Below are 26,390 nucleotides of genomic sequence, written 5' to 3'. Positions count from 1 at the left end.
TGCAAGTTGTATAAAAAAACTGTACTGTTTAACTTGTCTTACATATGTTATGTTCAATATTATCTACATAACCACAACTATTTAAAAAAATAGCATACAAGGGGATTTGAACCCACATCTAGGAAATCAGCAGATACTTTGAGTCATTCCTTAACTATATGAGATAAGGGGTACATCAAGTCATTATTGCCTTTAAAAGGAGAATATATAGACTATCAGTAACAGTTATATCATAATTAAAGGTCACTCAGAATGTGTACACTGGCAAGAAAGAAATACATCAGTGGGAAAGTAAGTGAGATTAAGATAGAAAATTTGGTGTAGGCAGTTTATCAAAGGTGTCATGTTGACTATAGTGGGGGGATGAGGTGTGGAGAGGGATGATGCTGGTGATATTTAAACATGTCTAAATTTGTAGTACAAGGGGAGTTATTTTAGATATGTTATTTTCATTCAACCCTAGCTGCTATCTAGCAGCCCCTAAGTAGTATCTGATCATCCACTATTTATTAAAAAACAAACAAAAAAGGCAGACACTGGATTTTCAAGTATAAAAATGTTAATGTTAACAAAGCACTACAAGATAAGAAATAAGAGGGAGATGAAGAAGGGGGAGTGAAGAATGGTGTAAATGCAAAGTAACAAATAGTCATCTTTGTAAACTTTTCATCTTTAACACACTGGCTATAGAACACACATCATTCAAACCTTGTTTTATGTATGCCCTAGTTCTTATTTGCCACCCCCCCTTCTTCATCTCCCTCTTATTTCGTATCTTGTGATGCTTTGTTTCCATTGACAATTTTCATGCTTCAACGTATAAATGATTTATGAATTTCTACTTAGGTAGTCTAGTGAATGTGTATTTAGGATGTATGCTTTAAGTGTTAATACGTTTTTAAAGATATAAGTGGCATTTTATTTAATGCTAAATATATGTGTATGTTTTTAAGAATTAATGGATGAGTATGCCATGTGACCTTTTAGGTGTGGTATTTTAAACTAATTTGTCTTGCTTCACTATTGTCTGAAGAAGCTGAGTTGAATAAAACTTGACGAAAGCGCTAACCTTTTTATAGTTGGAAATCCAGTATCATTTACTATTCATGGCATTAAAGCATGACACCAAAGTTACTGTGAAAAATAGTTGAAGCCACTTTTTGGAGAATAAACAAAAATTGAGGACAAGTTCATAAACTGGATGTAATATCAGCTTCTGCCCCTTCACAATGTCAGTAGCCATTATATCCAAAGTAGCCCATCATATACAATCCATTACATGTATAGTGTATTCATGTAATGAACTTTAACTGAATAGACATACCTATAAATGAAATGTATCAAGGTAAAAGAGTTGCAAACCTTTTCATGTACTGTGGATATATTCTGAAAGTACTGTTTTCTTTTTATTCAAGCTATGAATCCAGTTTTCATGTTCATAATATAACACCATTGTTTCCTTAAGCTTCTTTAGCTTAATCACTTGAAGACAAAAACAATTTGCACCTGGTAATTCCTCAATTTTTTACAAGATTATTATACCATTGTAAAGCAAAGAAAACTATTTTTATGAGAAGAACTGTTATAACGTCATAGTAATTCTACATGATTCAGCTTTTTCTAATAGGTCATATATTGGTATTTTCTTATATTGTGGAAAAAGTAGTTTGGCCATAGTTTAAATATTATTTAAATCCATCTTAGTCCACATAACTGGATTTTTTTAATAAACCCATAATTCCTGGATATGAGGGTAAGATAGGATTCTATGACTTAACCTTATATAATACTTCACTTGCCAGTTCATCTGCTACATAATACTTTTTTATTTCTCCAAAGCACTGGTTATCAGAATATTGAGTCTCTATACTGAATTTAAACAAAGTTAGCGTGACCAGCAACTTCCCTCTCTCTTATATGGTGCCCCTATCTTTATCATCCTGCAGGCCTCTGTTAAAGCCAAAGTCAAGTTATGCTATAACAAAGTGGCTAAGTTTGCTACTAATATACAGTATTACACACGTCACAGCAAAGCATTCAAAATCTTGAACTGGCTCAAAGTAGCCCAGCAAATTAACTTTGTACAACAAGCTACAGCCCACAATAATATACATAAAACTCTGGAGTGCCCAATATTAAACTCTATTTTACCTACCCACCTGAACAGACTCCGTTTATGCAACAAGCAATTTCTCAACATCTATTAACCCCAACAATTAACTGGAAACAGCCTCAACTCTTGCTCGGTCACAAAAACAAACAAACAAAATTATCTTCCATAGACTATTAAATTAGTAAACTGTTATCCTTTTTTTAAACACCTTCTAAACAGACCACTTTATCTAACCCTAGGCTCTGTATATGCTCTGCTTCTGGCTGAAATGTATCATAACATCACCACTACAATTTGTTATCTTCACTAACCACTCTTTGCTCATCCTTTCATAGCCTGTCTTCCTCTCCTTGCTTTATATCTATAAACTATAAGCAATACTTTCCAGATACTGCTGTTACTGCCTTAAATAATTAAATTTAGCTTGGAAGAATTGTAAATATTATGCCTCAGATTAAAATTGTAAATTGTTTTATTTTTCTTCTTCTCACTGTAATATTTGTATTTTCCTGTCTATAACACTGTAAATAACTGATTACCCATCATAACAAGACTTTTTTTTATGTATGTATCTTACCTAGATATCTACAACACTGTAAATAACTAATTATGTGGCTTACCAAGATGTTTTTGTAACTTATCTGTGTAAACTGGAGCTTTTCTCTCCAGGCCCCTGATAAAAATGGGTTCTTGTGATCTAGCTGGACTTCCCTGATAAACAAATGACAATAAATAAATAAATATTAAAAATGAATAAAAGAAATAATTAATTAATTTAAAAATAATGTCTGAAAATCTACCTGCTTGTTTCTTAAATACTTTAACTGTATTATACAATGGCATCTGGGGAATACCACCACATTGCATAAATTTAAGAAAAACATTTTTTTAACTCTCTAGCCAACAAATTAATGCCATTCCTACCAAATACTTCATAAGTTTTAATAACATTAATTGTTCCTAATGTTGAAAATAGAGCAATATGAAATAAAGATACCCAGATAGTTCCAATAGTATTTGGAACAACAGGACAAAAAATGAGAATTTTCAAGCATAATTAAATATGCTACTGATACATAAAACTCCATATGAAGAGGTGATTCTAAATACAATGCAGTTGCTGCTTGGCAAGCATCAATAATTGGAACACTTACTAATTTCATGAATATTAGTCATACACTAGTTCAGGAACTGTATCCTTTCCTGTCACAGTATTAGAAACCTTAAACATTTGCATAAATGAATTAAACAAGAAAGAAAAAGAAAAATATAGTTATAGTTCAATATAGTTTCCTTTTAATGTGTTTATCATTAACTCTTGGTTTATGCTCAGGGTTCTCTCTGTATGATCAAAGTGGGTGATTCCTAGCAAATTCCTTTTAGAAACTAGTGGTATTGCCTCTATACTCTGTTAATTAGTATAGGAAGACATTATCATTATTTTTAAGTTTTTTTTATATATATATACCACACTGTTTGCTTGACACTTTCAAATATCTTCTCAATCATATTTTTATTTTCATTCCAATTTCATATCATCACTAATTTATCTATATGTGCCAATAACGAACAAATATTAACATTTATTTCCTTCCCCTGGTTAGGTGAACTATATGAGATGGGCTTTATAAAAGTAGTAAAAAGTGTTATAGATAAACAGCATCTTCAATTAATCACTGATGTAGTTTGAAAGCATGGAGGATTAGGACTCTTTAATTTCCATGAAAGCATAGTCCCTGTACATAAACTCCTTACCATATATTGGACAGGCATAATATAGCACTTCATGACTAAAAGAAACACTTCCAATTAAAAAAAAAACTTTTGTGTTTAATCAAAATACTGAAGTTTCTCATTTATCTCTAGGCATCTCAATAATGGATTGCAACCATTTTCTTATCCGATATAAAACCTCATATTGTGCATGGACTATTCTATTTGAACATTATATTATTTCTGAATACCGCAATGTTGCCATTACTTTGTAATCTTAATTCAAGATGGAAATGAGTCTATAATGTGATGCCTCTATTCCTGTTTGTCATTCTTCCTTAACAAGGTTGCCCATGTTTGTACCATGGATTCTGTCATTTTATATCCTGAAATAATTATAAAATAAGACAGCTTCAAAAGTTCTGGAGGAATGAATACTTCCAAAGTCATACAGACATCTACTGTTCCTCTCATGGTTTTTGGCTTTGGGAAGATCATTATTTTTTTACACATATTGTACAGTCCAAAGATAAAGGTCTGGGCTTGCATCAGTTCTGGGGGCTTTGTCTAAACCTAAGGCATGAGTTTTTTTTTCATCTTATTCTTCCGCTGATAGTATATTTTAAAAGTTCTTTACTTATTTTTCTAATTGTTCACACAATTATATATTCTGTCTAATTTCCATCATTTGGATGAGACAATAAACTGAGGTCAAATCTGCCTCAGTTAGTCATAGCTCATGTGGATGTGCATGATCCCACTGTCACTTATCAAAAAAGTGGAGTGCTTTATTAACATTTACATTTATTTTGTACCACTTTCCAAAGACATGCATCTGAAGTGTTTCTCCCTGGGCCTCTGATGAAAATGGGCTCTGTCTCAGTTTGACTTTCCCGGTAAACAAATGTTAAACAAATAAATAAATATAAAAAAATTAAATCAATTATTTATGCACTTATTTTCTAAATTCATACTTAAAATTGTGTACATGTTATCAACACAAAATAACTAAACAGTTATATTTATTTCATTTTTCTTTTCCTATTTACCCTCTATTCCCCAACCCTGACTTCCACAACCTTATTCATTTTTTTCTGCTAATACATCATCTTCCATTTTCTTGTTATATAACATATTATGACATCTTTTTTTTCCACAATACCCATATTGTCACAAACAGTACTACATCCCATTTATCAGTATCACATTTCTTTATCATAATTCCCGAATAATATCATATTCATATGTATATATTTAAATCTATCCAATCAACATTAATTTTTAAACTTTTCCAGTAATTATTTATTCTTTTTAAAGTCCAAAATGCAATGTTTTGTTAGTTCATCTTCATTACACTCAACACATTTTCATTCCTCCATCACCTTATATTTCATATTTCCTTTCATCAACAACGTACTTAATAAAAATTCTTCACAGATACTCCTTTGCTTCAACATTAAATCATTGTCATCTGTCTTTTATTGTCTTTTTTCATCTTCTTTTAATTCACTCCACTGGTTCACCAAAAACAAATTTTTAAAATCATATTACACCACTCTTTTCTTTTCCTGTCAACTTCATTTTTAACTGCCATAATTTAATTTATTATCATATTCTTTTTCTTCCATCCTGTCCATTTTTTCCCTTAAACTTTTATATTTTTTCATGTAGCATCTTAAAAACATTTATTTTTGATTTTCTATTACTTTTCGCATTGCCCAAAATAAATGTATATATGCCAAATACACCACTGAATTTTTCTAAACTCAAACCATCATCTTTTTGTGTTATGGTTCTACCTTGAACCCCATACAAAGCTGAACAAATCTCTAATAACTCTTTTTCCATTTGATTGGGAAATATATACCTATTAAATATGCTATTTTCCTAATACACAAGTATTCAGCATAAATGTATTTTTCTGAAATAATAAAGAAAACGTTTACACCTAACATTTTTATTTGTTCCAGATTTGTACCAAATGTCACTCTCAAAAATTTTAATTTCATTTCATGTAGAAATATATTCCATTTATTTTTTTTATCTTACCAAATCTCTTGCACTTCATTTTGTTTAACTACAGACCAGCTTTTTAACAGCTTTTCAATCCTTTTCACAATCACATTTATCCATCACTTGTTTTTAGTTATTGGAACTAAATCATCTACATATGTCATGCATACCAATAATATGACATTTCTTTCCATCTCACATGTTGCCTCCTTCATTTCATACATGCATGTCTGTATTACTGCAGGGAGACCAGTTGGCATAATAGTTAAGGTATTTGCCTTCCATGCACAAGGTAAAAGGTTTGATCCTGACTTCTGGTCAGTGTCTGTATGGAGTTTCCAATTTTCATCATGTGACCCTCTGGAGTTCTTTCAACCTCCTAAAATCATGCTGAGTGTTTTCACCTCAAACTCACCTAAGAATGGAGTTGTGGGCAGCAGCACAGAATCCAGATAGACCCTTTAGGGGGAAGAGTTGTATAGAACAACAGCTTTAAAAGTCAACTGTGGTGTACAGCATTCAAGAGAGGACACCACTGATTACAGACTGCACACCATTTCAAGGCTAACCACTTGACAATGTAAAAATTGGCTGGACATCCTATATATCCAGGAGACAAGATGGAGGGGTAGTACAGCAAAGCCAATTGTCTTGGGATCCAGAGTGTACAATTCAGGAGTAGGACAGACTAGAAATGGTGTGGGAATTGTGGTGAGGGAGTGGCTTCAGAAGACATTGAAGAATGCCAACATAATCAGTAACAGACCCATGACAATCAGTCTCCAGTGTAAGGAAGGGACACTATTCAAAATTTCAGCCTATGTTCCACAGGAGGGTTGTCATAATGAGGAAAAGAGTGCATTCAGACAGCAGTTGTAGTACCTACTACATAAAGCAGGATGACAGGAATTGGTGTGGATAACGGTTGACCTGAATGAACATATCAGGACAGGATAGGAGGATTGCCTGGGTCCACATGGGTGGGACAACAGCAATTAGAAAGAAGAGACCGTTCAAGACTTCTGTTTGGAAAATGAATTGATGGTGGCTAACATATAGTTGAGCAACAGAGACAGTCAGAAGATCACATGCAAGATTGGTCAACATGCAACTCAGGTATACTCCCTCTTAGTATGGAAAGGGCACTGAGGTAGAATCAGCAATTGCAGTCCTCCTCAATTAAATATTCAGCACACAACATAAACAACTGTTTGCCACAATGAACTTTAAACAGTGGTCAGAGAAGGCTTTAAAGTCAACAGAGACTATGCTGACGACCTGGAAGTAGACTGGAGAGAAAGCACAGGAGATCAAGGAATTACTCAGGGCTCTAGCACCTCAGGAAATAGATGAAATAGGTGGCTTCAAAGCAGAATGGCAACATTACAAAACAGTATGAGTGAGGATTATAGAACAGATATGTGGCTGGGTCAAGTATGAAAATTAGGTAAATAAGAAAAGCTGGTGGTGTAATGCAGAAATCCTGAAAGTCATTAAAAGAAAGAATGACTGCAGGAAAAGGTGGTAGATACAAAAGATGCACCAGCCTAAGAAAGAATACTAGTTGACTAACAAAGAGCCTATAAGAGGAGTTGCAGTAGCAAAGATCGAGGCATCAGAGTCACTCTACTAGTTTTGGAAGGTGACTTTGTGAAAGACACAAAGAAATGCCATCAGGTTATAAAGCAAAGACAGAAAGAGAAAGAAGATTGTCAGATTTCCTTCATAAGGTATGCCAGCAATAATCTGCACACTAATCAACATGACATCAAAGTCAGTTGGAAAATATGCTTACAGCAGCTATTGAATGAAGAAAACTCCATAGAAGCTGTACTGCTCCATACACAAGCCTAAGATAAAAGAAGAGGAGACCACCATAACTGTAAAATAGCATTAAGCCAAATGAAGTCCTGAAAAGTAGCAGGCTTAATTGAGGGCAAGGTAAATATAATCAAAATATTGGGTGAAATAGAGGAGAAATGGCTTCTGAGGGCACTGAGAGTAGTAAGGAGAGGAAGGTGTATCTAACATGACTGAAGAATAAATATACTAGTACCAGTATAAAACAACAAAAAGGACATTCACAACTGAGGACAGTACAGAGATATCAAACTCCAGTCACGCTGCATGAATGTTCTGGAGAGGATGACTGATAAAAGAATACACTGAGTAATAGAAAGTAAGATGGAAGATTAGCGGTTTTGATTCAGATCAGGATGGAGTTCCATTGTCTCTATGTTTGCAATGAGATGACTAGTTGAGAAGAAGCTAGAGATGAGGAAAGAGTCCAACTGGGCATTCCTAGACTTGGAGAAAGCATATGATAAGATCCCAAAAAGTTGGTTTGGGAGACCTGTTGTGGTTCAAAGTTTCTGAGCCCACTGCTATTCATACTGATGACAAACTACATTAGCAATCAGGTTGAAGGAGACAAATAAACAAAAGTTCTCTATGCAGACAATGTGGCATTACAGGCAGACACTGAGCAAGAATTTCAGCAAAGGTAGGGAAATGGAATTCCAAACCAAAGGCACATGGGATGAAATTGACCACTGATAAGACAGTTGTAATGGCAGCAAATAAGGGAAATGAGAAGAAGCTCAGAACTGAGACAGAAGGGAAATATTGGGACAGGATAACAGCTTCAGGTATTTGGGCAGGGTGGTCAAGGAGAAGGGATGTATGAATGAGGAGGTCAAATCTAGAATCAGAGGGGCTGAAGCCAACTAGTACAAAGTGTCATGGGTAGTGTACGAGAGAAGAATGCCAATGAAAATGAAATGTAAGATGTACAAATCAGTGGGCAACCAGCACTACTGTATGGTAGAAAACCTGGGCAATAAAGGCAGAGCAGTTGAGAAAGCTAGAAGTGAATGAGATGAAGTGCCTGAGGTAGTGGTAGGATGCACAGTGTGGGATAGATGAAGAAATGAAGACATCATAGCAGAAGTCAAAGTAGCTCCAACTGTAGAAAAGTACAAAGTGATCTGATTACTGTTGCTCAGGCGCATTTGCAGAAAAGCAGAAGACAATCTGATGAAGAAGATTTGGGACAGGCAAGAGGAAGCAAAAGCATCCAGCAAAAACGTGGCTGGGTTGTGTGAGAGACTACATACAACTGTCAGGCATGACTGTCAAAGAAGGTAGGAGAGTGGCATTGAATTGAGAGTGATGGTGACAGTTGACACAACACCCAAACCTCTTGCAGAAAATTATGCAAAAATGATTGATGGTGATAATAATGATGTCTGTACTACTGCATTCATTAATAATACAAATAAGCACATATTCCTTGGACCTCCCTGTTTTACTTATCTCTTAATACTTATTTTTCCATTCATACATTTCTCATAACTTGTAGAATTTCCATAACATTTCCTTATTACATTAATATTTTTCTCCTATGCCATATGCCTCTAAAATCTGTCACATTTCCTCATGGATGACTTTATCAAAGGCTTTAGCTACATCACAATATCAGTCCTACGTCTTTATTTTTTTTAGTATCATCTCTACTACTTCTTTCACTACAATTACCATATCTTTCATCTCTCTTCCTTTTATACCATAGATCCCTTCTCCGACTACCTCATCCTCCTCCAAATTTGGTATATTTTCTTTCATGCTTTATCCATAGAAATTTTAGCACTCCACTGTGTCTTCTTCAGTTATACCTTCGTTCATCCAATCATTTAATATATTTTTTAAAACCTCTCTTTAATATTTATCCATTTCCTTATAGTAATCATAACTTATACCATCTAATCCTGGTGCTGATTCATTCTTACCTTCTTTTATCACCTTCTCTGTTTCTTTTATTGTTATATAATTTTCTAAAAGAACTTACTTTTTCAGACATTTTTTCATATTCTATTTTTCTTCCATTTCCTTTTTTCATACATTTTTCTCTACAAAAATTTCTAGCACCTCCATAATAGCTTCTTGTTTCTATTTTTTTACATTCATCTATTTTTTTATTCTTCTTTCCACTTCTAAATACGTTTTTTATATTTCTGCATATACATTGCTTACCAGTTTGTCCCATTTTTTGTAAAATGATCTTTCTACATTATTTATTTCTCTGTTATCATTTCTTCCTCCTTTTTAAACTCTGCAATTAATCTCTTTATCTTTTCCCTGATTTATCATTTCACTCTGTTCCCCAACTGTAGCCCATACTGCTCTATTATCTGAAAACTCTGCTGTCTATACTTACCATGTTATTTTTGTCATATCTTTAGAATAAGCTATACCAGAAATTTCTGAATTAAAATTTCCACTTGTATTTGCCCATTCTCTAGTCTTTCCTACTTTTAAATCTTCACATTTTTAACAAAACACCTTTATTGAATCAATCATCACTTATGATATAGTCAATCATATATTTATATAAATGAAAAGCCATGTTGACATTTTCAGTTGCAAACATTATACATTTAATTTTCTATGCAGTTATTGTTAATCAAACATGATATAACTCATTCAATTCCTCCTTCCCTTAAACTTCATTTGTCTACCAAAACGTTATTCTGCATATATAGTCCCCATAATTCCCATTATTTGTATGTAACTTGCTACTATCCTTTTTCTAACAATCCCACTTCCAATATTCACTACTTCTAATATGGCTGGTTTAGACTTTGATTTCCATTTTCTAGTAATTGCTTTTTTGGCAGCCACCAGAATTAAACTTAGAAAGGCTTTTTGACACAGTAGTCTGCACAGAATTTTTAAAGTCTGCCAACTCATCAAACTCCCCAAAAATATGTTCCCAATTACATCCTTCTTCCCCACGACACTTCCAACATTTGCAGTCTACATGGGAAACAAATCTTTGAAGTCTGCTTGGGGTATAAAAATACCTGTGCAAACACTTTCCAGCAACAGTCCTAAATCGTCTAGACTTTGTTGCATACTTGAAGTTATATATATATTATTTCATTGTTTCTTTGTGAATTGCTTATCCAGTCTTTGTTCCCAGCCCTTTTTAACCTCTTCTGATTGATTCATATTGTTATCATGCAACATTTTATATGTCCCTCTAATAATCCATTTTTAACAGCAGCTTCTGTTCCAGATTCATCTAAACACTCTACTAGTGCTGGTCTTTTACTTAGGATCCCCCTATTCCTTCTATTTGCCTATGATCTGATATCAATCCTTGATAGGGAAGGCAATCTCTAGCCTGCAGTCTAAATACATTTGTGGCCTCTTCCTACTCTATTACCTTTCCCATGCTAATTATTGTCTCCAAGTAGAATATCCAAAACATAAGATAACTAGCTAAATGGACCATACTATTTATTTCTTGTTGTCTCCAACTACCCTGGTTCCTTTGCCAGTTTTCTCCAGTGAATTCTAACCCCCTCTTGCTTATCCTCTGTACCACTAATTGTGGTCATCCCTACCAGCAGAATCTTCTTTCTCCATTCCCATGTTGGTTTAGTTCTTAAAATACTTTCTGCTATTTTATGAATTTCATATTCTATATGGCTATTGTTATTCTCTTTAAGGATCTACATCCAAAATCCCAGCTTCTCCTTTTCTTGAATACCCCCCACCCACATTTCATAGGTTCTTAGTTTCATAGGTAGGTAATAAGCTATTGTCCCAAGGGCTAGCCAACAAGGTTCCCTGGCTTATGCCATGCAGTAAAGTTATTTTCCTGTGCCCCTGTTGAGCAGAGCCACAGAAGTGATCCCCAGGGTGTATTTCCTATTTCCCATCCACTCATCAAGATTTTTCTTGAAGAGTGCTAATTAGAAACTTTGCTTGACATAGATGGGTAGCTTGTTCCAGAGTATGGGAAGTTCTGGAACAGGAATCTATCCCTCTTCCATGTCCTGTTTATTGTGGTGAAAAGGTTTAGGGCCCTAGAGCTTGTAGCTCAGAGGGATTGGGATTTCTTTAGGTGCAGCATGTCCAACAGCTCTGTGTTTGACTTAGCTTTATATGTTAGGCAGAGATCACCTTGGAGTAGGTGATATGCTACGGAATAAGCTGGAGTTTTTTGAGATGGTCAGTGTAAGTCATATGTTTGAGGCCAGTAATCCTCTTTGTGAGGTACTTCTGTGGCCTTTCCAGTTGCTGCAAATGTCTTGTGCGGTACATTCCAAAAGGGGCGTTGTACTCTATAATGGGTCTAATGAGTGTCGAGTAGAGGGGAACAATGACCTCTTTTTTTCTGGATGCCCACTTTGAATGATAGCTATCTGCTTGTGGTATGTATAGGAGCCTTAACTGTGCAGCCCTGAAATATTCCTTCGACTCAGGTAATCCCAAACCACTTTGTTCTATTGAACACATCTAGTTACCCCACTTGACAATTGCCCTTTCCCCATCCCAGATAAAATCCTTCAAATCTTTATTAATTGCTATCCACAGCTTCTCCTCTGGTTGATAACAATTATGCCTGACCTGTGTATAAAAATAAAGAGACTAAAATATTCCCACTGCTTGTATCTTGCTATCTATATCCATAAAAAAGAACTTCCAGTTTCTCAGGTTTTGTTTTACCTTTAGCTCAGTCTCTTCCCATATCTCCATAGCTGCCATAACAGAATCCTTTCTAACCTATACTTCTAAGAACTTTATTTTATCATGCCCCCATAAATATGGGTATTGCTGAACCAATTCGTGTGTGGGTACATAGTTTACAGCCATTGCCTTTTTTTATCTTCATTAATTTTCTATCCCCAAAAGACGTGATACTGCCTCAGAATGTTCCATAACACTGAAGATGTATTTTCTGGCTGTATCAGGTACAAAATAATATCATCTGCAAATAAAGCCATTATTTTTGTTTACCATACCAATTACATCCTTCAGTTTCTGAATCCCTCATTTTCTTTGTCAATGGTTCTAAATATAATGCAAATAAAAAAGGGGAAAGTGGACACATCTGTCTGGTTCTCCTGTTCTGTTCAAGCAGGACTTATCAGACAGAACCCCACACCCCCCACACATACGCACACTTTAATTTTCATCTCTGATCACTCATATATTCTCCTAATTGCCCTTATTATTGTGTCAGGGAATGCAAATGCTTCCATCGTCTTACTTATAAAATTCTGGATTACTCTAAAAATGCTTTCTGTGCATCAAAACCCACCAATAGTTGTATTTTCTTACATTCTGCTTCTCTGGATCATCATTGTTCTATTAATGTTGTCAAATGTTTACCTCCCATCTACAAAACCACGTCAGTCTGTATCTATCAATTTTGGCAATAACTTTGCTATTGTTTTAACCATTAGCCATAGACATTTTATAATGATGGTTTAGAACTGAAATAGGCCTGTATGAAGCTGGAAGATTGGTCTTTACCATATTTAGGTATTACAGCCACCACAGTTTTCTTCAAAGATGTTGATCGAACACCTAAACATCGAACTTGTAATATCAAACCTAAAAACATTGACTGTCATAGGGAAAGAGGTCCATTGGCCATGAAAATAAAAAAATGACTTTACACCAAACTAAGTGGGGGGGCTCCCCTGACATGTGGGGCTGTGCCCCCACCCCCTATCTATATATACCAACTCCAAGATCGCTTTACAATGGACAAAGTGACAAAATCTCGTGAACGGCCAACGGAAATCTTTCCCCGTGTTAAATCAGCCATTCGCCATTTTTTGCTTTTGATATTGCAAGTTCGATGTTTAGGTTTTCGATCACCTAAACATTCGATCTTGTAATATAGACCCCAAAAGAGATGGGATCCTTTATATACAAAAAGAACTCTTATTTACAACATACTTACATATTCACAGATATTTACAGATGTTAAAATATATAAATATACAAGTCTAGGTATACATATTCATAATTTCCTTTACAATCATGTTAAATTTCAACCCTATTAGACTACTACTCATTTTTTCCATAACCATCATCTGATTTTACTTAATACAGTTGCTAAAATCCATTTACCATTAAACATAATTTCTTTTATTCTTTCATTCCATATACCCATATAACACAAAATAACATTTTTTATCTATTCTTTTAACATATTCTTTACTTCTATTCTTTTAATATCAATATTTAATCATATCCATGTTTATTTTATCAACTTGTTTTATATCTTTGAAAAAATCTTCTTTAGTTTCCCCATAACTTTTTATTTACATCTTAAAAGCAGATGTTCCATAGTTTCTTTTTCTTGACAATGTAAACATATTCAATCACTTTTCATTTTGTATGGCATATTTCCTTTTATTGGCCATATATCTATTGCCAATCTCCACAAAAAAATCTTGGCATTCTTTGCTTCTTATTGTTATAGCTTTATAGCTTTTTTTTATTTTCAACTGTTACATTTCCATGGTTTTACATAGTAATGTTTTATCATGACATTCTTATATCATACTTTTCTATCTTTTTCTATATAATCAATTTTATTTTCCATAAAATATTTTTCTTCGTAACATTTTATTTCTTCATTTATACAATCTTTTTCTCTTTTACTGTTTTTCACCATACCCCAAATTGTATCATACTTAAATGTATACTATTGTACTACTAATCTCTCATCTTTTTCATTTATCCACTTTAAAATGCTGTACAAATTTAATGAAGCAGCATATACCACTGAGTTAACTAACCCTAAACCACCTTCCATTTTATTTTATTTACATACATAACTCCTCTTTTTACTGGGTTTAATCTAGAACCCCATGTAAATGAAACAAATGCAATAATTCCTTTTCAAATAATGTTGGCAACATAAATACAATCACTAAACATGCTAGTTTTCCCATCAATACTGAATTTATCAAATAAGCCTTTGTTCTGAATGATAATTTATATATTCTTTAGGAAAGACAAGTTTGTTTTATTTATACTATTGTTTTTCCCCATCAAATCTACTTGCATCTATATTCTCAAATTGTATACCTAACACAAACATTTAATTCATTGTAAAATATATATGCCCTATCTTTACTACATCATCTAAACCTTTACTTTTCTCTTTATTAAAAGTAATCCCTATCATATCTAGATACTCATCTGTGCAAATTATTACTTATTTTATCCATATTTTGCTTTTTGCAATTATTGTAATGTCATCTACATATGTTAACAGAATTGGAATTCTTAACACTTCAAGTGTTATTTACCCTGACTCTTTCATTTTTAATTTATTTCACATACTATCACATAGGATCATAGGATCATAGGATCATAGGAGGTTACTAGGCTAATGGCACTGGGGCCCTTACAAGCCTAGCTAAGAGTTTATGCCCAAAAAAGAAACCTCAATCAGCACCTGTCGCCCCTGTCAATGAGGGACACAGTGGAACCCTGGGCAACTTTGTGTTTTCCCATCCACTCATCAAGGTTGTTCTTGAGGAGATTCAGTGACATACTTTGTTTGACATGTATAGGGAGTCTATTCCAGAGATGGGGCAACATATGGGAGACAAACCTGTGTCTCCAGAAGATTTTGTTAATGTCATATGTTAGATTTAGGCCTTTTGATAGGGTAATGCTGAAGGAGTTAGACTTACAGATATGGAGCATCTCTAGGGTCTGAGACTGCCTTGTAAGCAAGACACAGATCACCTCTGAGCAATCTGTGCAATATTGAGTAGAGTGATAGTGATTTGAGCCTGTCAACATAGGACAGGTGTTGGAGGCCATGGATTCACTTTGTGAGGTATTTCTGTGGCCTTTACAATTGGTGCAGGTGTTTGGAGGAGGTACATACGAAATGGGGCATTGTACTCAATTACTGGCCTAATGAGGGAGGAGTACAAAGAGGCAATAACCTCCTTTTTTCTGGCTGTAATCCCTTTGTTCATGAAATAAACCAAGTAAAAGGCTTTTCTGACCACTGTCACTACATGATGGTTTAATGTGAGATTGTTGTCAAGCAGTGCACCCAGGTCTCTCACCAGAGGTTGTGTGCTTAGGGGGTTTCCATTGATATGGTAATCAGTAGGGGCCGTGTTTTTGCTGAATGGTATGATAATACTTTTTTTGCATTTAACTTAAAGCCATGACTTTGGCACCAGTCATTTGTTGCTGTGAGACCCTCTTGTAGCATGTTAACATAATTTGGGGAGTCAGTGACAGCACTCAACTTATGGTCGTCCACAAACTTGATCAGCCACAGGCCTTTTGTCTTTGCCTGGACCTTAGAGACTGGGGAACACCACTAGTGACAGGTCTGCTGTTGGAGGTGGAAGCACCTATTTTGACCTTGTGGGTCCTATCGGTGAGCCAGTTGGCCACCCACCTTATGAGACTGGTATTTATGCCAAGTTGTGTTAGCTTTTTGATGATGCCTGAGTGCAGGATTGTGTCAAAGGCTATGGCCAAGCCAAGGTAAGCTGTATGTACTGACTTTCCCTCATCCAGTGCCTTGGTGGCAGTCTTAAAAAAGTCAACCAGGTTCAACAGGCAAGATCTGCCCTTGAAGAATCTGAACTGGGTGGGATTAAGTGCTTGGAGATTGCCTATGTCCTTGTTTATGAGGTCCATAATAATACACTTCATGGCCTTACAGATCTGACTTGTCAAGCTAATGAGGTAATAGTTTTGATTGTCAGTAGTGGAACCACCTATGTGCAAAGGGATGACAATGGCAGTTCTCCATGCTGCTGGAATGACGCCTGTATTTAGACTATGGTTGAACAGGGTGCTCAATGGTGAGACTAGTTCTTGCTGGAGATAGTGCAAAATACAGCCTGGGATACTATCAGGTCATATGGAAGCTGTCTTCTTTGCCTTGGATAGGGCATTTAACACTTGATATACAGAGATTTGAGATGAGGATAAGTATTGGGAATGTCAAATAGGCCTTTCGGTGGGGACAGGTGGTGAAGTTTGTGCTGAACCTATCTGCTAGCAGGTTGGCTAAGTCAACAGGATCAGTGTAACTGGTACCATTAAGAACTAATTTGGAACAAACTTGGGCTTTGTCATGGAGGTTCCTGATGTAACTGAAAAAGGCTTTGTGGTTAGCCTTTGTTTCAGAGACTAGTTTTGATTCATAATTGGCTCTGGAGGTTTTTCACTAGTGATCTAATTTGCTTGCTGAGGCTAAGTAGGATGTTTTTCCAATTGAGAATTTGTGCCTTTTTACTCTTAGATAACAGTTTCTTCCTTTTGTTATAAAGGTTATTGATAGAAGATGTCCACCAGATAGGTTTGTGTTTCCTTGAGTCCATGCAGTTGTACAGGTGCTTATATACTGCACTGGTGTACTGTTCAGCATATTTGTATGCATCCTCTGAGGGTGGTGGTGGTGTGAAGCTACTGATATCCTCCCTTAGAATGTTGTAGTCAGCTTTTGAGAAGTTTTTTTTTGCCTGGTTATGACTAGGGGAGTTGTATGGGGGTTGGATGAGATAGACAGTTTGAATGAGACAGAACAATGGTCTGATCTCACCAGGAAATAACTTACTATGGGGGTGGTACAGCAGCCACCCATGCTGGTGAGAACCAAATCTAGAATGTTATCTTCCCTTGTGGGGATGAGACAAGATGGTCTAGTGTGTTAGAACTGATGAAGTCAAGGAATCGTTAGCTGAGTGTATTAGAGCAGGAATAGTTCACCCAGTCTATGGTGGGGTAGTTGAAGTCACCAAGGATCAGGGTGTTAGGGGGGTACCTTGATGGAGTCAAATAGGTCCAGGTAGGAGGAGTGGGTATCTTAAGTCATGGAGAGGGGTTTCTAGCTGGCTATAATTTGGATGGGTATCTGGAGTAATTCTAGTGCATCATGTTGACAAACCAGTCAAGAGGTGTGCTTGTCTTTAATTAAAGTAGAAACTCCATCACCCTTAGTCTTCCTGACCTAATTTTGGGGTCAGAATGTGTGGAATGAGGTATAGTGTGGTAAGACAGGGGTGTTCTCCACAGTCTGGAACCAAGTTTCAGCGACTGCACAGATGTTGGCATCTTCCAGTGTGAGGAGAGCCTCCAGTGAGTGCATTTTTAGGTTAAGGCTCCTAGTAATAAATAGCATGACCTTCAATTTGCTTTTTGACAGATCTTTTATGGAAGATTTGCCTTTGGGACATTGCCTAAAAAAGGGAAAATGGGGGAAGCAAGATCTTTGGCCAGAATCCTGAACCCTAGGGGTGACAAGTAGAGGCCATCTCTGGCAAAGCATTGAGGCCTGTCTACCAAGTCATCCCAGACAGAGTAATACTGGATCCCCTTGTAATGACAATAGAAACTAAGCCAATTGTTGAACTCAATTTTTTTTTTATTGGTATTGTGGTATCATTCTTGGTGAAGGTAGGATGCTGCTTAGGGCTACGGTCATTCATGCATGGGACACATACTCTGAGATCTCAATCATGTCTCTCTTCCTATAGTGCAGGGAGGTACATCTCAAGTCATTCACATTAACAAGAACAATGACAGAGTCATACTTGTACCTGTTGTAGAGACACTTAGGTGCGTGTGTGATGTGGCAGATTCAGGCACCTGACAGGCCACTGACCATGATCTTCTCCTTGTTGAGCCTGGTGAGGAGGACATCTGTGTGTCTAAAAATTGACTCGACAATGACTAGTATGTTTGGTTTATTGTTGTGCCTTATGGGCTGTGTGAGTTTATTGTTATGCCTTATGGGCTATGTTTGTGAGACACTGGTATATTGTCTGCTGTCTGTGATGTGTAATTTTCATAATGATCTTATAAGCATTATTATACAATGACCCCCCATTAATATTCCAAAACGTGCATGCTGATTGGTCAGCGTGCACGTTGTAAATCAAAGACTTATACTAATATACTAATGGAAAAAGGTCCGGTCGCCTGGACTTTTTTCATTAGTATAAGTCTTTTTTTTTTTTACAGCAATGGAGAACGCAAGTCTCTATTGCTTTTTAGATCTTCCTTTCTCTGTTGCTTTTTTTTAAAGCTGTCTTGCTATGTTAAACTCCTTTAACATAGCGAAACAGCTTTTAAAAAAGCAACAGAGATTCTCCGTTGCTTTTTTTAAAGCTGTCTCACTATGTTAAACTCCTTTAACATACCGAGACACTTTGCAAGAAGCAATGGAGATCTTGCTTTCTCCGTTGCTTCCACCCACAGTTCTGATGTACTGCGTAAGCATACGCATGTGCAGTACATCAGAACAGCCGCAGAATACCAGACAGCTGCGGATGGGCAGCATGGAGGCATTATACAATGCCATTATTTAAGAAAAGTAAGTATTTTTTTCTTAAATAATGTCATTGGGTAATAGCAATAACCCATGCTTGGGTGTGGGTAATGCTGGATTTACCCACGGTTGTCTTTGTTTGGCAACTCGGGCTTTGCCCTTGTGACCAAACCACACAAACCGTGAGTAAATCCAGCATTACCCACACTCAGGTGTGGGTTATTGCTTAATTATTGAATACTATTAGTCTCCATTTTTAATTCATTCATAACTAATGCAAAGAGTACAGAACTCATTGGAAGGCCATGTATTAATAACACTCTTCATATGTACCTCTTGGCTTAACCAGCCATTTACATGTATTTTTGATTTATTATTACTATAGGCTGGCATACATAATTTCCTAAGTTTCCCATTTATATATTATATTCTTTCATTATTACTCATAAGAGTTCATATGTAATTGTATCAAATGTCTTATTATGGTCTGCTATCATGATTTTTGCTTTTTCTTTTCTATTCATAATATCATCCACAATTTCTCTATCATTAATAATTTCTGACAAGCCTTCCCTTTATATAATATATTTATATTATATATGTACTATCCTACATAATATTTTCCATGTGAGTTTCAAATCTATTTTGTATAATTTTCATAAATATCTTATAAGAATTATTGTTCAGTACTATCAGTCTCCATTTTTAATTGTCCTCTAGCTTCCTTCTACCATATGAATGCCAGTATTCCACTACATAATTATTTATACATAAAACCTCCATTAAAACATTCATTCAAAATCTTAAAAAATATTTTTTCCAATTCCTTATTTTTTTATATCTTTCTTACCCTATTCCATTTGGCCCTGCAGCCAAATCTATATTTGCTAGCCCTAATATTTTTTCTAGATCATTTAAAAAAAAATCTCCTTTTCCAACTCTTTATTCCCTTTTTCTATTAACTTTTTACTTTCCATTTTTTCACTACTTTCTTTTTTCTTTAAACTTTTCATATATATATATATATATATATATATATATATATATATATATATATATTGTACTACAGTATCCATAATATTTTCTTGAGTTCTTCCTATTTTTCCTTTTCCATTTTTTATCTTCCTTTACTAATCCACTAAAGTAAATTGATACTTCTCTTTTTCCTTTCAAAATATCTTTGCTTATATAACAGTTATTGTATTTTTTTCTTGATTTCTGTCATATAATTACTTTTCTTTGTCAAATTGATTCTGTCATTACCTTTTAAATCTTCCAGTGTGTTGTTATATGTTCTTTTATATTTTCTTTCTCTACTTTTCTCCTATCATATTGCCACTGTAAATAAAAACATTTTTTTAAATATTTTTCCTTAAATATCATCCACCATTCACACAATGTTTTATTAAATGTTCTAATAGAAATATATTTCCATAACTTATTACTATTCTCTTTCCTTCTTCATTGTATGTTTTTCATTTATCCATGTATTCTTTTGCCTATTTTTAATTATTCCTTGTTTTCCTTTATCTCTAGCCATACTGCAAGATGATCAGAAAATCCTGTTTCAACTACTTCCCCTTTTTCTATAACTAAACCTATAAAATAATCTATTTCAGTTCAATACATTCCATTTTTGCAAGTGCATGACTTTTTGTCCAAGAGTTTTAACTTACCACATTTTATAACTTCTAACATTTTTCTTATGCCATTTCCTTTCTTTTTACGCTTGCCTCTTAAATCACAGTTAAAGTCTTCTGTTATTATAATGTCCATATGTATCACTACATAGTCTAAAATCTGATGAAATAAGCTTTCCCTTTCTTTACATTTTATATAAGCATATAATGCGATAATTATATGCACTTGCCCTTTCCCTTTTAAATCTACAATGGTTAGTCTTCTCATTTTTGCTAAAGTTACAACTAATATATTTACTGTACTATTACAGAAGATGGGTATTCCAGATCATCTCTCATTTCCTAAATTCCAGATTATCTCTCTTCCTCATAGTTTCTCTGTTTGTAATATTTTTTTATTTGTTAAAAATCTTGTGTCTTCTAATATATAATTACATCTACATTACATGTATTGCACCAACCCCAAAATCCCAATTTCTCTTATTATATTTTAATGCTATTCACATTTACAGAAAGAACTCCAAATGTTTCATTTTCCTTTTGATTCATGGCTTCATAAGTTCAGAGATAATTCCTAGGCAAGCTTTCTTAATAAGCCATCCTGCATCTAGGTAATATCCCTCCCAAATGTGAAAATCAAACACTGCACTTTGGGTCTGGAAGTCAATCACCTTAACCAGTGTACAAATCTCCAGTCATTAGTTATATATATTCTTTTTCACCCATTTTTCTTTTTTGTTTTGTTTTTTCACTCATAGGTTCATAGGTTCATACTAGGCTATCTGCCTAGGGCATTCATAAGCCTAGCCAGAGTGTGTTTGGCTTTTGCCACCCATTTTAAATTAATTTAGCTATGCCCTTTTTTGAGGTTAGTATACTGTGCCTCTGTCTAACAGTGACACAGAAGTGATACCCGGGGTAAACCTACGATCTCCCATCCACTCATCAAGATTCCTCTTGAAGAGAGTTAATGAGGGACTCTGCCTAACCTGGACTGGGATTTTATTCCAGAGTGAAGGGAGCTTCTGGGTTATGAATCTGTCCCTCCAGCATGTCCTATTTATTTCAGTGCTGAGGTTCAAGTCTCTCAAGCGCATAGCTCGATGGGATTTGGATTTTCTGAGGTGCAGCATGTCCATTAATTCCGGGTTGGACATGGCTTTATACGTCAGGCACAGATCGCCTCTGAGCAGGCGGTATGCCACTGAGTAGAGCTGGAGTTTCTTTAAACGGGCAGCATATGGCATCTGTTTGAGCCCTTTGATCCTCTTGGTGAGGTACTTTTGGGGTCTTTCCAGTTGCTGCAGATGTCTGGCAAGGTACATCCCAAAAGGGGTATTGTACCCAATTATGGGCCTGATGAGGGATGAATAAAGAGGCACGATGACCTCCCCTGATCTAGATGTGAATCCCTTCATGATTAGGTGGGTTATATAAAATGTTTTTCTAACCACTTTGGCCATGTGGTTGTCAAATGAGAGATTGCTATCAACCTGGGTCCCCAGGTCCCTAATTACTTCTTCTGTACTTAATGGATTACCACCTATGTGGTAATTTGCGGGCACTTGGTTTTTGCCAAAGGGGATGACTATACACTTTTTGGCATTTAGCTTGAAGCCATGGCTCTGGCACCAGTTGTCTGTTTCTATGAGGCCCTTTTGGAGGATGCTTGTGTCGGCTGGTGAGTCGATTATGGCACCCAGTTTGCAGTCATCTGTGAACTTGATCAGCCACAGTCCTTCCGTGTTGGCCTGTACCACCGAGAAATATATACTGAACAAGAGAGGTCCCAGGACTGAGCCTTGTGGGATGCCACTTGTAACTGGTTTGGAGTCTGACATGGCTCCAGCAATTCTAACCATGTGGGTTCTGTCCTTGAGCCAATTTGCAACCCATCTAGTGACATAGGAGTTTATATTTAAGCTAGTGAGCTTATCTATAATGCCCGAGTGGGGTATTGTATTGAAGGCTTTTGCGAGGTCCAGGTAGGCTGTGTGGACCACCTTCCCCTCGTCAATGGCCTTGGTGACTGTTTCAAAGAAATCGACCATGTTTAAGAGGCAGGATCTGCCCTTAACAAAGCTGAACTGGGTAGGATCCAGTGTCTGTAGGTCCCCAATATCTTTATTTATGAGGTCCATAATGATCCTTTCCATAGCTTTGCAGACCAAGCTAGACAGGCTTTTGGGGCAATAGTTTCCAGCATCTGTTGAGGCACCACCTTTGTGGAGAGGGATCACTGTTTCTGTATGCCACTCTTTGGGTACATATCCTGTAGAAAGGCTGAGATTGAACAGTAGTTTTATGTTTGGGTTTAGCTCTTCTTGGAGTTCATGTAAGATGCAGCCCGGGACACCGTCTGGTCCCATTTATGCTGTGTTTTTTGCTTTGGAAAGGGCGGCTCTTACCTGAGCATTTGAGATGTCAGGAGGGCAGCACTCTGCTGGGATAGATATTTGCCCTTTTGGTGGGGAGGGGGGGAGAAGTTTGCGCTGAATCTGTCAGCTGGGATGTTGGCAATGTCTGTGGGTTCAATGTATTTTTTTGTCATTTTGGACTAATTCTGAGCATATCTGGGAATTCCCACCCAGATTCCTAACATAACTAAAGAAAGCCTTGTGATTATCCTTAGTGTCCTGTGCAATTTTTCTCTTGAAGCTGGCCTTAGATGATTTTATGAGTGCCCATAGTTTTTTGCTAATACTGATCAGAGATGCCTTCCCTTTTTGGGATTTTGCTCTATCATGTAGTAGCTTCCTCCTTCTATTGTATAGTTTGTTTATGGCTGGGGTCCACCAGACAGGATGTCTGCCTTTGGATGATTGGGTTTTGGTTTTATTTGGGATTGCATGATCCATGCATTCCTGAAGGTGTTCATAGAATGTGTTTATAAATGATTCTGCGGTCTGAGCCGTATTTTCCACAGGCTCGGGGGCTTTGAAGGATTCCTCCTCAGTTTTGAGAAGTGTGAAATTTGCTTTAGAGAAGTTTTTCACTGTGGTTTTCTGGGCAGGGGGTGGGGTCGGGATGTGAATATCCAGTGAGATTAGTTTATGGTCTGATCTTACCAGTGAGGGATACACTTCTAGTCTGGAGCATAGAGTTCTTTTTCTGTCTTTCACAATTTTAGCAGAAGAATTCTTTTTTTCTTTTGTTTACTACCTCTCAACTAATGTCTTCATCACCTATTTCAGAACCTTCTTCTATGTCCTCTTTATTATTTTTTATCATCTAATTTTCTTCTATTTCTACTACTTGTAAAATGCATTGTCTTTGTTCATTTTCTTCTCTCTCTTTTTCTTTTTCCTTACCCTGATTTTCATTTTTGTAATCTATCCATAAATGTCCAATTTTGTTACATTTATTTACATTTAACCTTTCAATTAACATTTTTTACATCATAACCCATTTTCCCTCAAACATAACATGTTTTGTCATAGTTTCTTATTAAATGTCCTTCTTTTCCATAAAAAAAATGTGTTGGATTGACCCCAGTATTTTATGACACCTCTATTCCTCTACACATTTATCATGCTTAATATCGGTCTATATCAGACTATCGACAATTGAAAATGTGGAAGCACCATTATTCGACACAAAAATGTTGAATGCTGAGTTTGTCGAATGGGCAAAACATTGATTTCTTTCCAAGGGAAAGAAATCAGTTGGCCGTTCTGTCACACCTGCCCTTTCCCTGACTGTACTGCAGTCTCGGAATTAGAATATTTAGTTAGGGGTGGTGTGGGGGCCACAGCATACCACAGTAGGGGGTGTGTGGAGCGATGCTCCCCCTAAATGCATTATTTTTTATGTCGTGTTGTCTGTTGGCTATTTGATTTCTTTCCCTTGGAAAGAAATCTGTGATTTGGCCATTCAACAAACTCAGAGTTCAACATTTTAATGTCGAATAAAGGTGCTTTGACATTTTGAAATGTCAATATTCTGATAGAGACCCACTTAATATATGTATATTTTTCTATTTCTAGTTTTTAGCACAACATTACAATCCCAGTCAACAGTCCATAATCCCTTTTTATCACAAACTTTTGCAATGTCAAGTATTTCTTTAGATAAAATTTTCAGATGTCCTTTTAAAGTCTCTCTTTCTATCTCTGTTTGAAATTGTGCATGAATTTTCTTTTTTGTTTCCCTGTTAAATGCTTTTATTACATAAGGATTATATGGGTTACAGTCTTTCTTTTTTCATTAATTCTAATTTTTTAAATTCATTTTCATTAATTCTTTCCTACCTACAATATTACTGGCTATAAATGCTAATCTTTTGTAGTGGAACTGTCTCTCACTGAGTGTATTTTCTGGTATTTTAAACCTAAGCCAGAACCTGGTAGACTGTTTCTTTATTGGTAGCTCTTACCTTTGGAAGGTTTTGGCTGATAATTTTTTGCTGACAGCTTTTCTCCCTTTTTTTGCTTGGTGTATCATTCTGTCATTTTGTACTGAGTTACTGTTACTTTAGCTAAGAATACCATTATTGTCAGTTATCGTTGCCCCTCCTCCCCTAATTTGGGATACTCTAAGCTACTTAGGTTCCCTGGTAACCAGGGTGCCATTTTTAAATTCTCCTAATATTAGCATGCTCACCTTGTAAGCTGTATTTTATGTTTTTACATTTTAGTGCTATTGTACTGTATAACCTGCTGTAATAGTTGTGGTCTTTCCTTACTCAGACACCATTGTCTGTAATTACCTTGTTGTGGCTTAGTATTTTTTTCTGTTGTTTACTGAAGATGCAAATCACGTGCAGGTACATTATCGTCTATACATCAGCTCTGTTTAATGGTTATTTTCTGAATGCCGGATTTGCTGTTTTTTGTGAGTTATTATAGTATTATTTAGGGAGTTGATTTTTGTGTTATTTTTATTAATGTTTATTTCTGTATATTTTAGTCATAGTCTCCTGCATATGCTTTTTTGTTAATTGTTTATATTTAAACTGGTGAGTTTTCCTGACTCTGTTTTATCTTCTCTCATTTCTCGCCTGATCCCTCTACTCTTTCATGCTTAGTATCCCCTTCTCCTAAGCTGTTCTTTTATTCCTTATCAAACTCTTTTTTCACTGTTGGATAACTACTATATTTCATCTCACTTGGCCTGACTCCCTGGTGACTGTTCATGTTTGTGAGCTCTCCATCCTACAATCAAACACTCAGAAATGCCAGATCCTCCAATCAAACTTATTTTAAAAGCAACTAGCTTAGATAAGCTGCTATATGTCATCTCTCCTAGCCCGAGTCCCTGGTGACCATTCGTGTTTGTGAGCTTTCCATTCCTCCAATACAAACACAAAGAAACATCAGCTCCTCCAATTAAAATAATTTTAAAAACAACTAGCGTAAGAACTTTAGTTGTGTAGATCGTTTTTATTTTTCTGGATATTTTAGTGTTTTCTTTTTATGTATTAGTCTCCTGTTTCCACTGTGAAGCGCATGCTAACAGGATAGCTGTTAATTTCCCAACCTGCCCACCTCCTGCTCCTCCTTTTCTACCTACAATATTACTGGCTATAAATGCTTCTCTTTTGTAGTGGAACTATCATTCACTGAGTGTAATTTCTGGTATTTTAAACCTAAGCCAGAACCTAGTAGCTTGTTTTCTTATTGGTATCTCTTACCTTTGGAAGGTTTTGGCTGATAATTTTTTGCTGATAGCTTGGTTCTGGTTGGGCCCCACAAAAATATGCCTCGCTCCACTTGGCTCACTTCACTGCCCTACCCTACCACCATTTCCCACCCACCCCCACTATACCTACCTTTATTCTAATCCC

This window comes from Protopterus annectens, chromosome 7.part0 (genome assembly GCF_019279795.1).
Source record: "Protopterus annectens isolate FY-2018-M chromosome 7.part0, PAN1.0, whole genome shotgun sequence".
Lineage (NCBI taxonomy): Eukaryota > Metazoa > Chordata > Ceratodontiformes > Protopteridae > Protopterus > Protopterus annectens.
Note: the sequence above shows the minus strand (reverse complement) of the source record.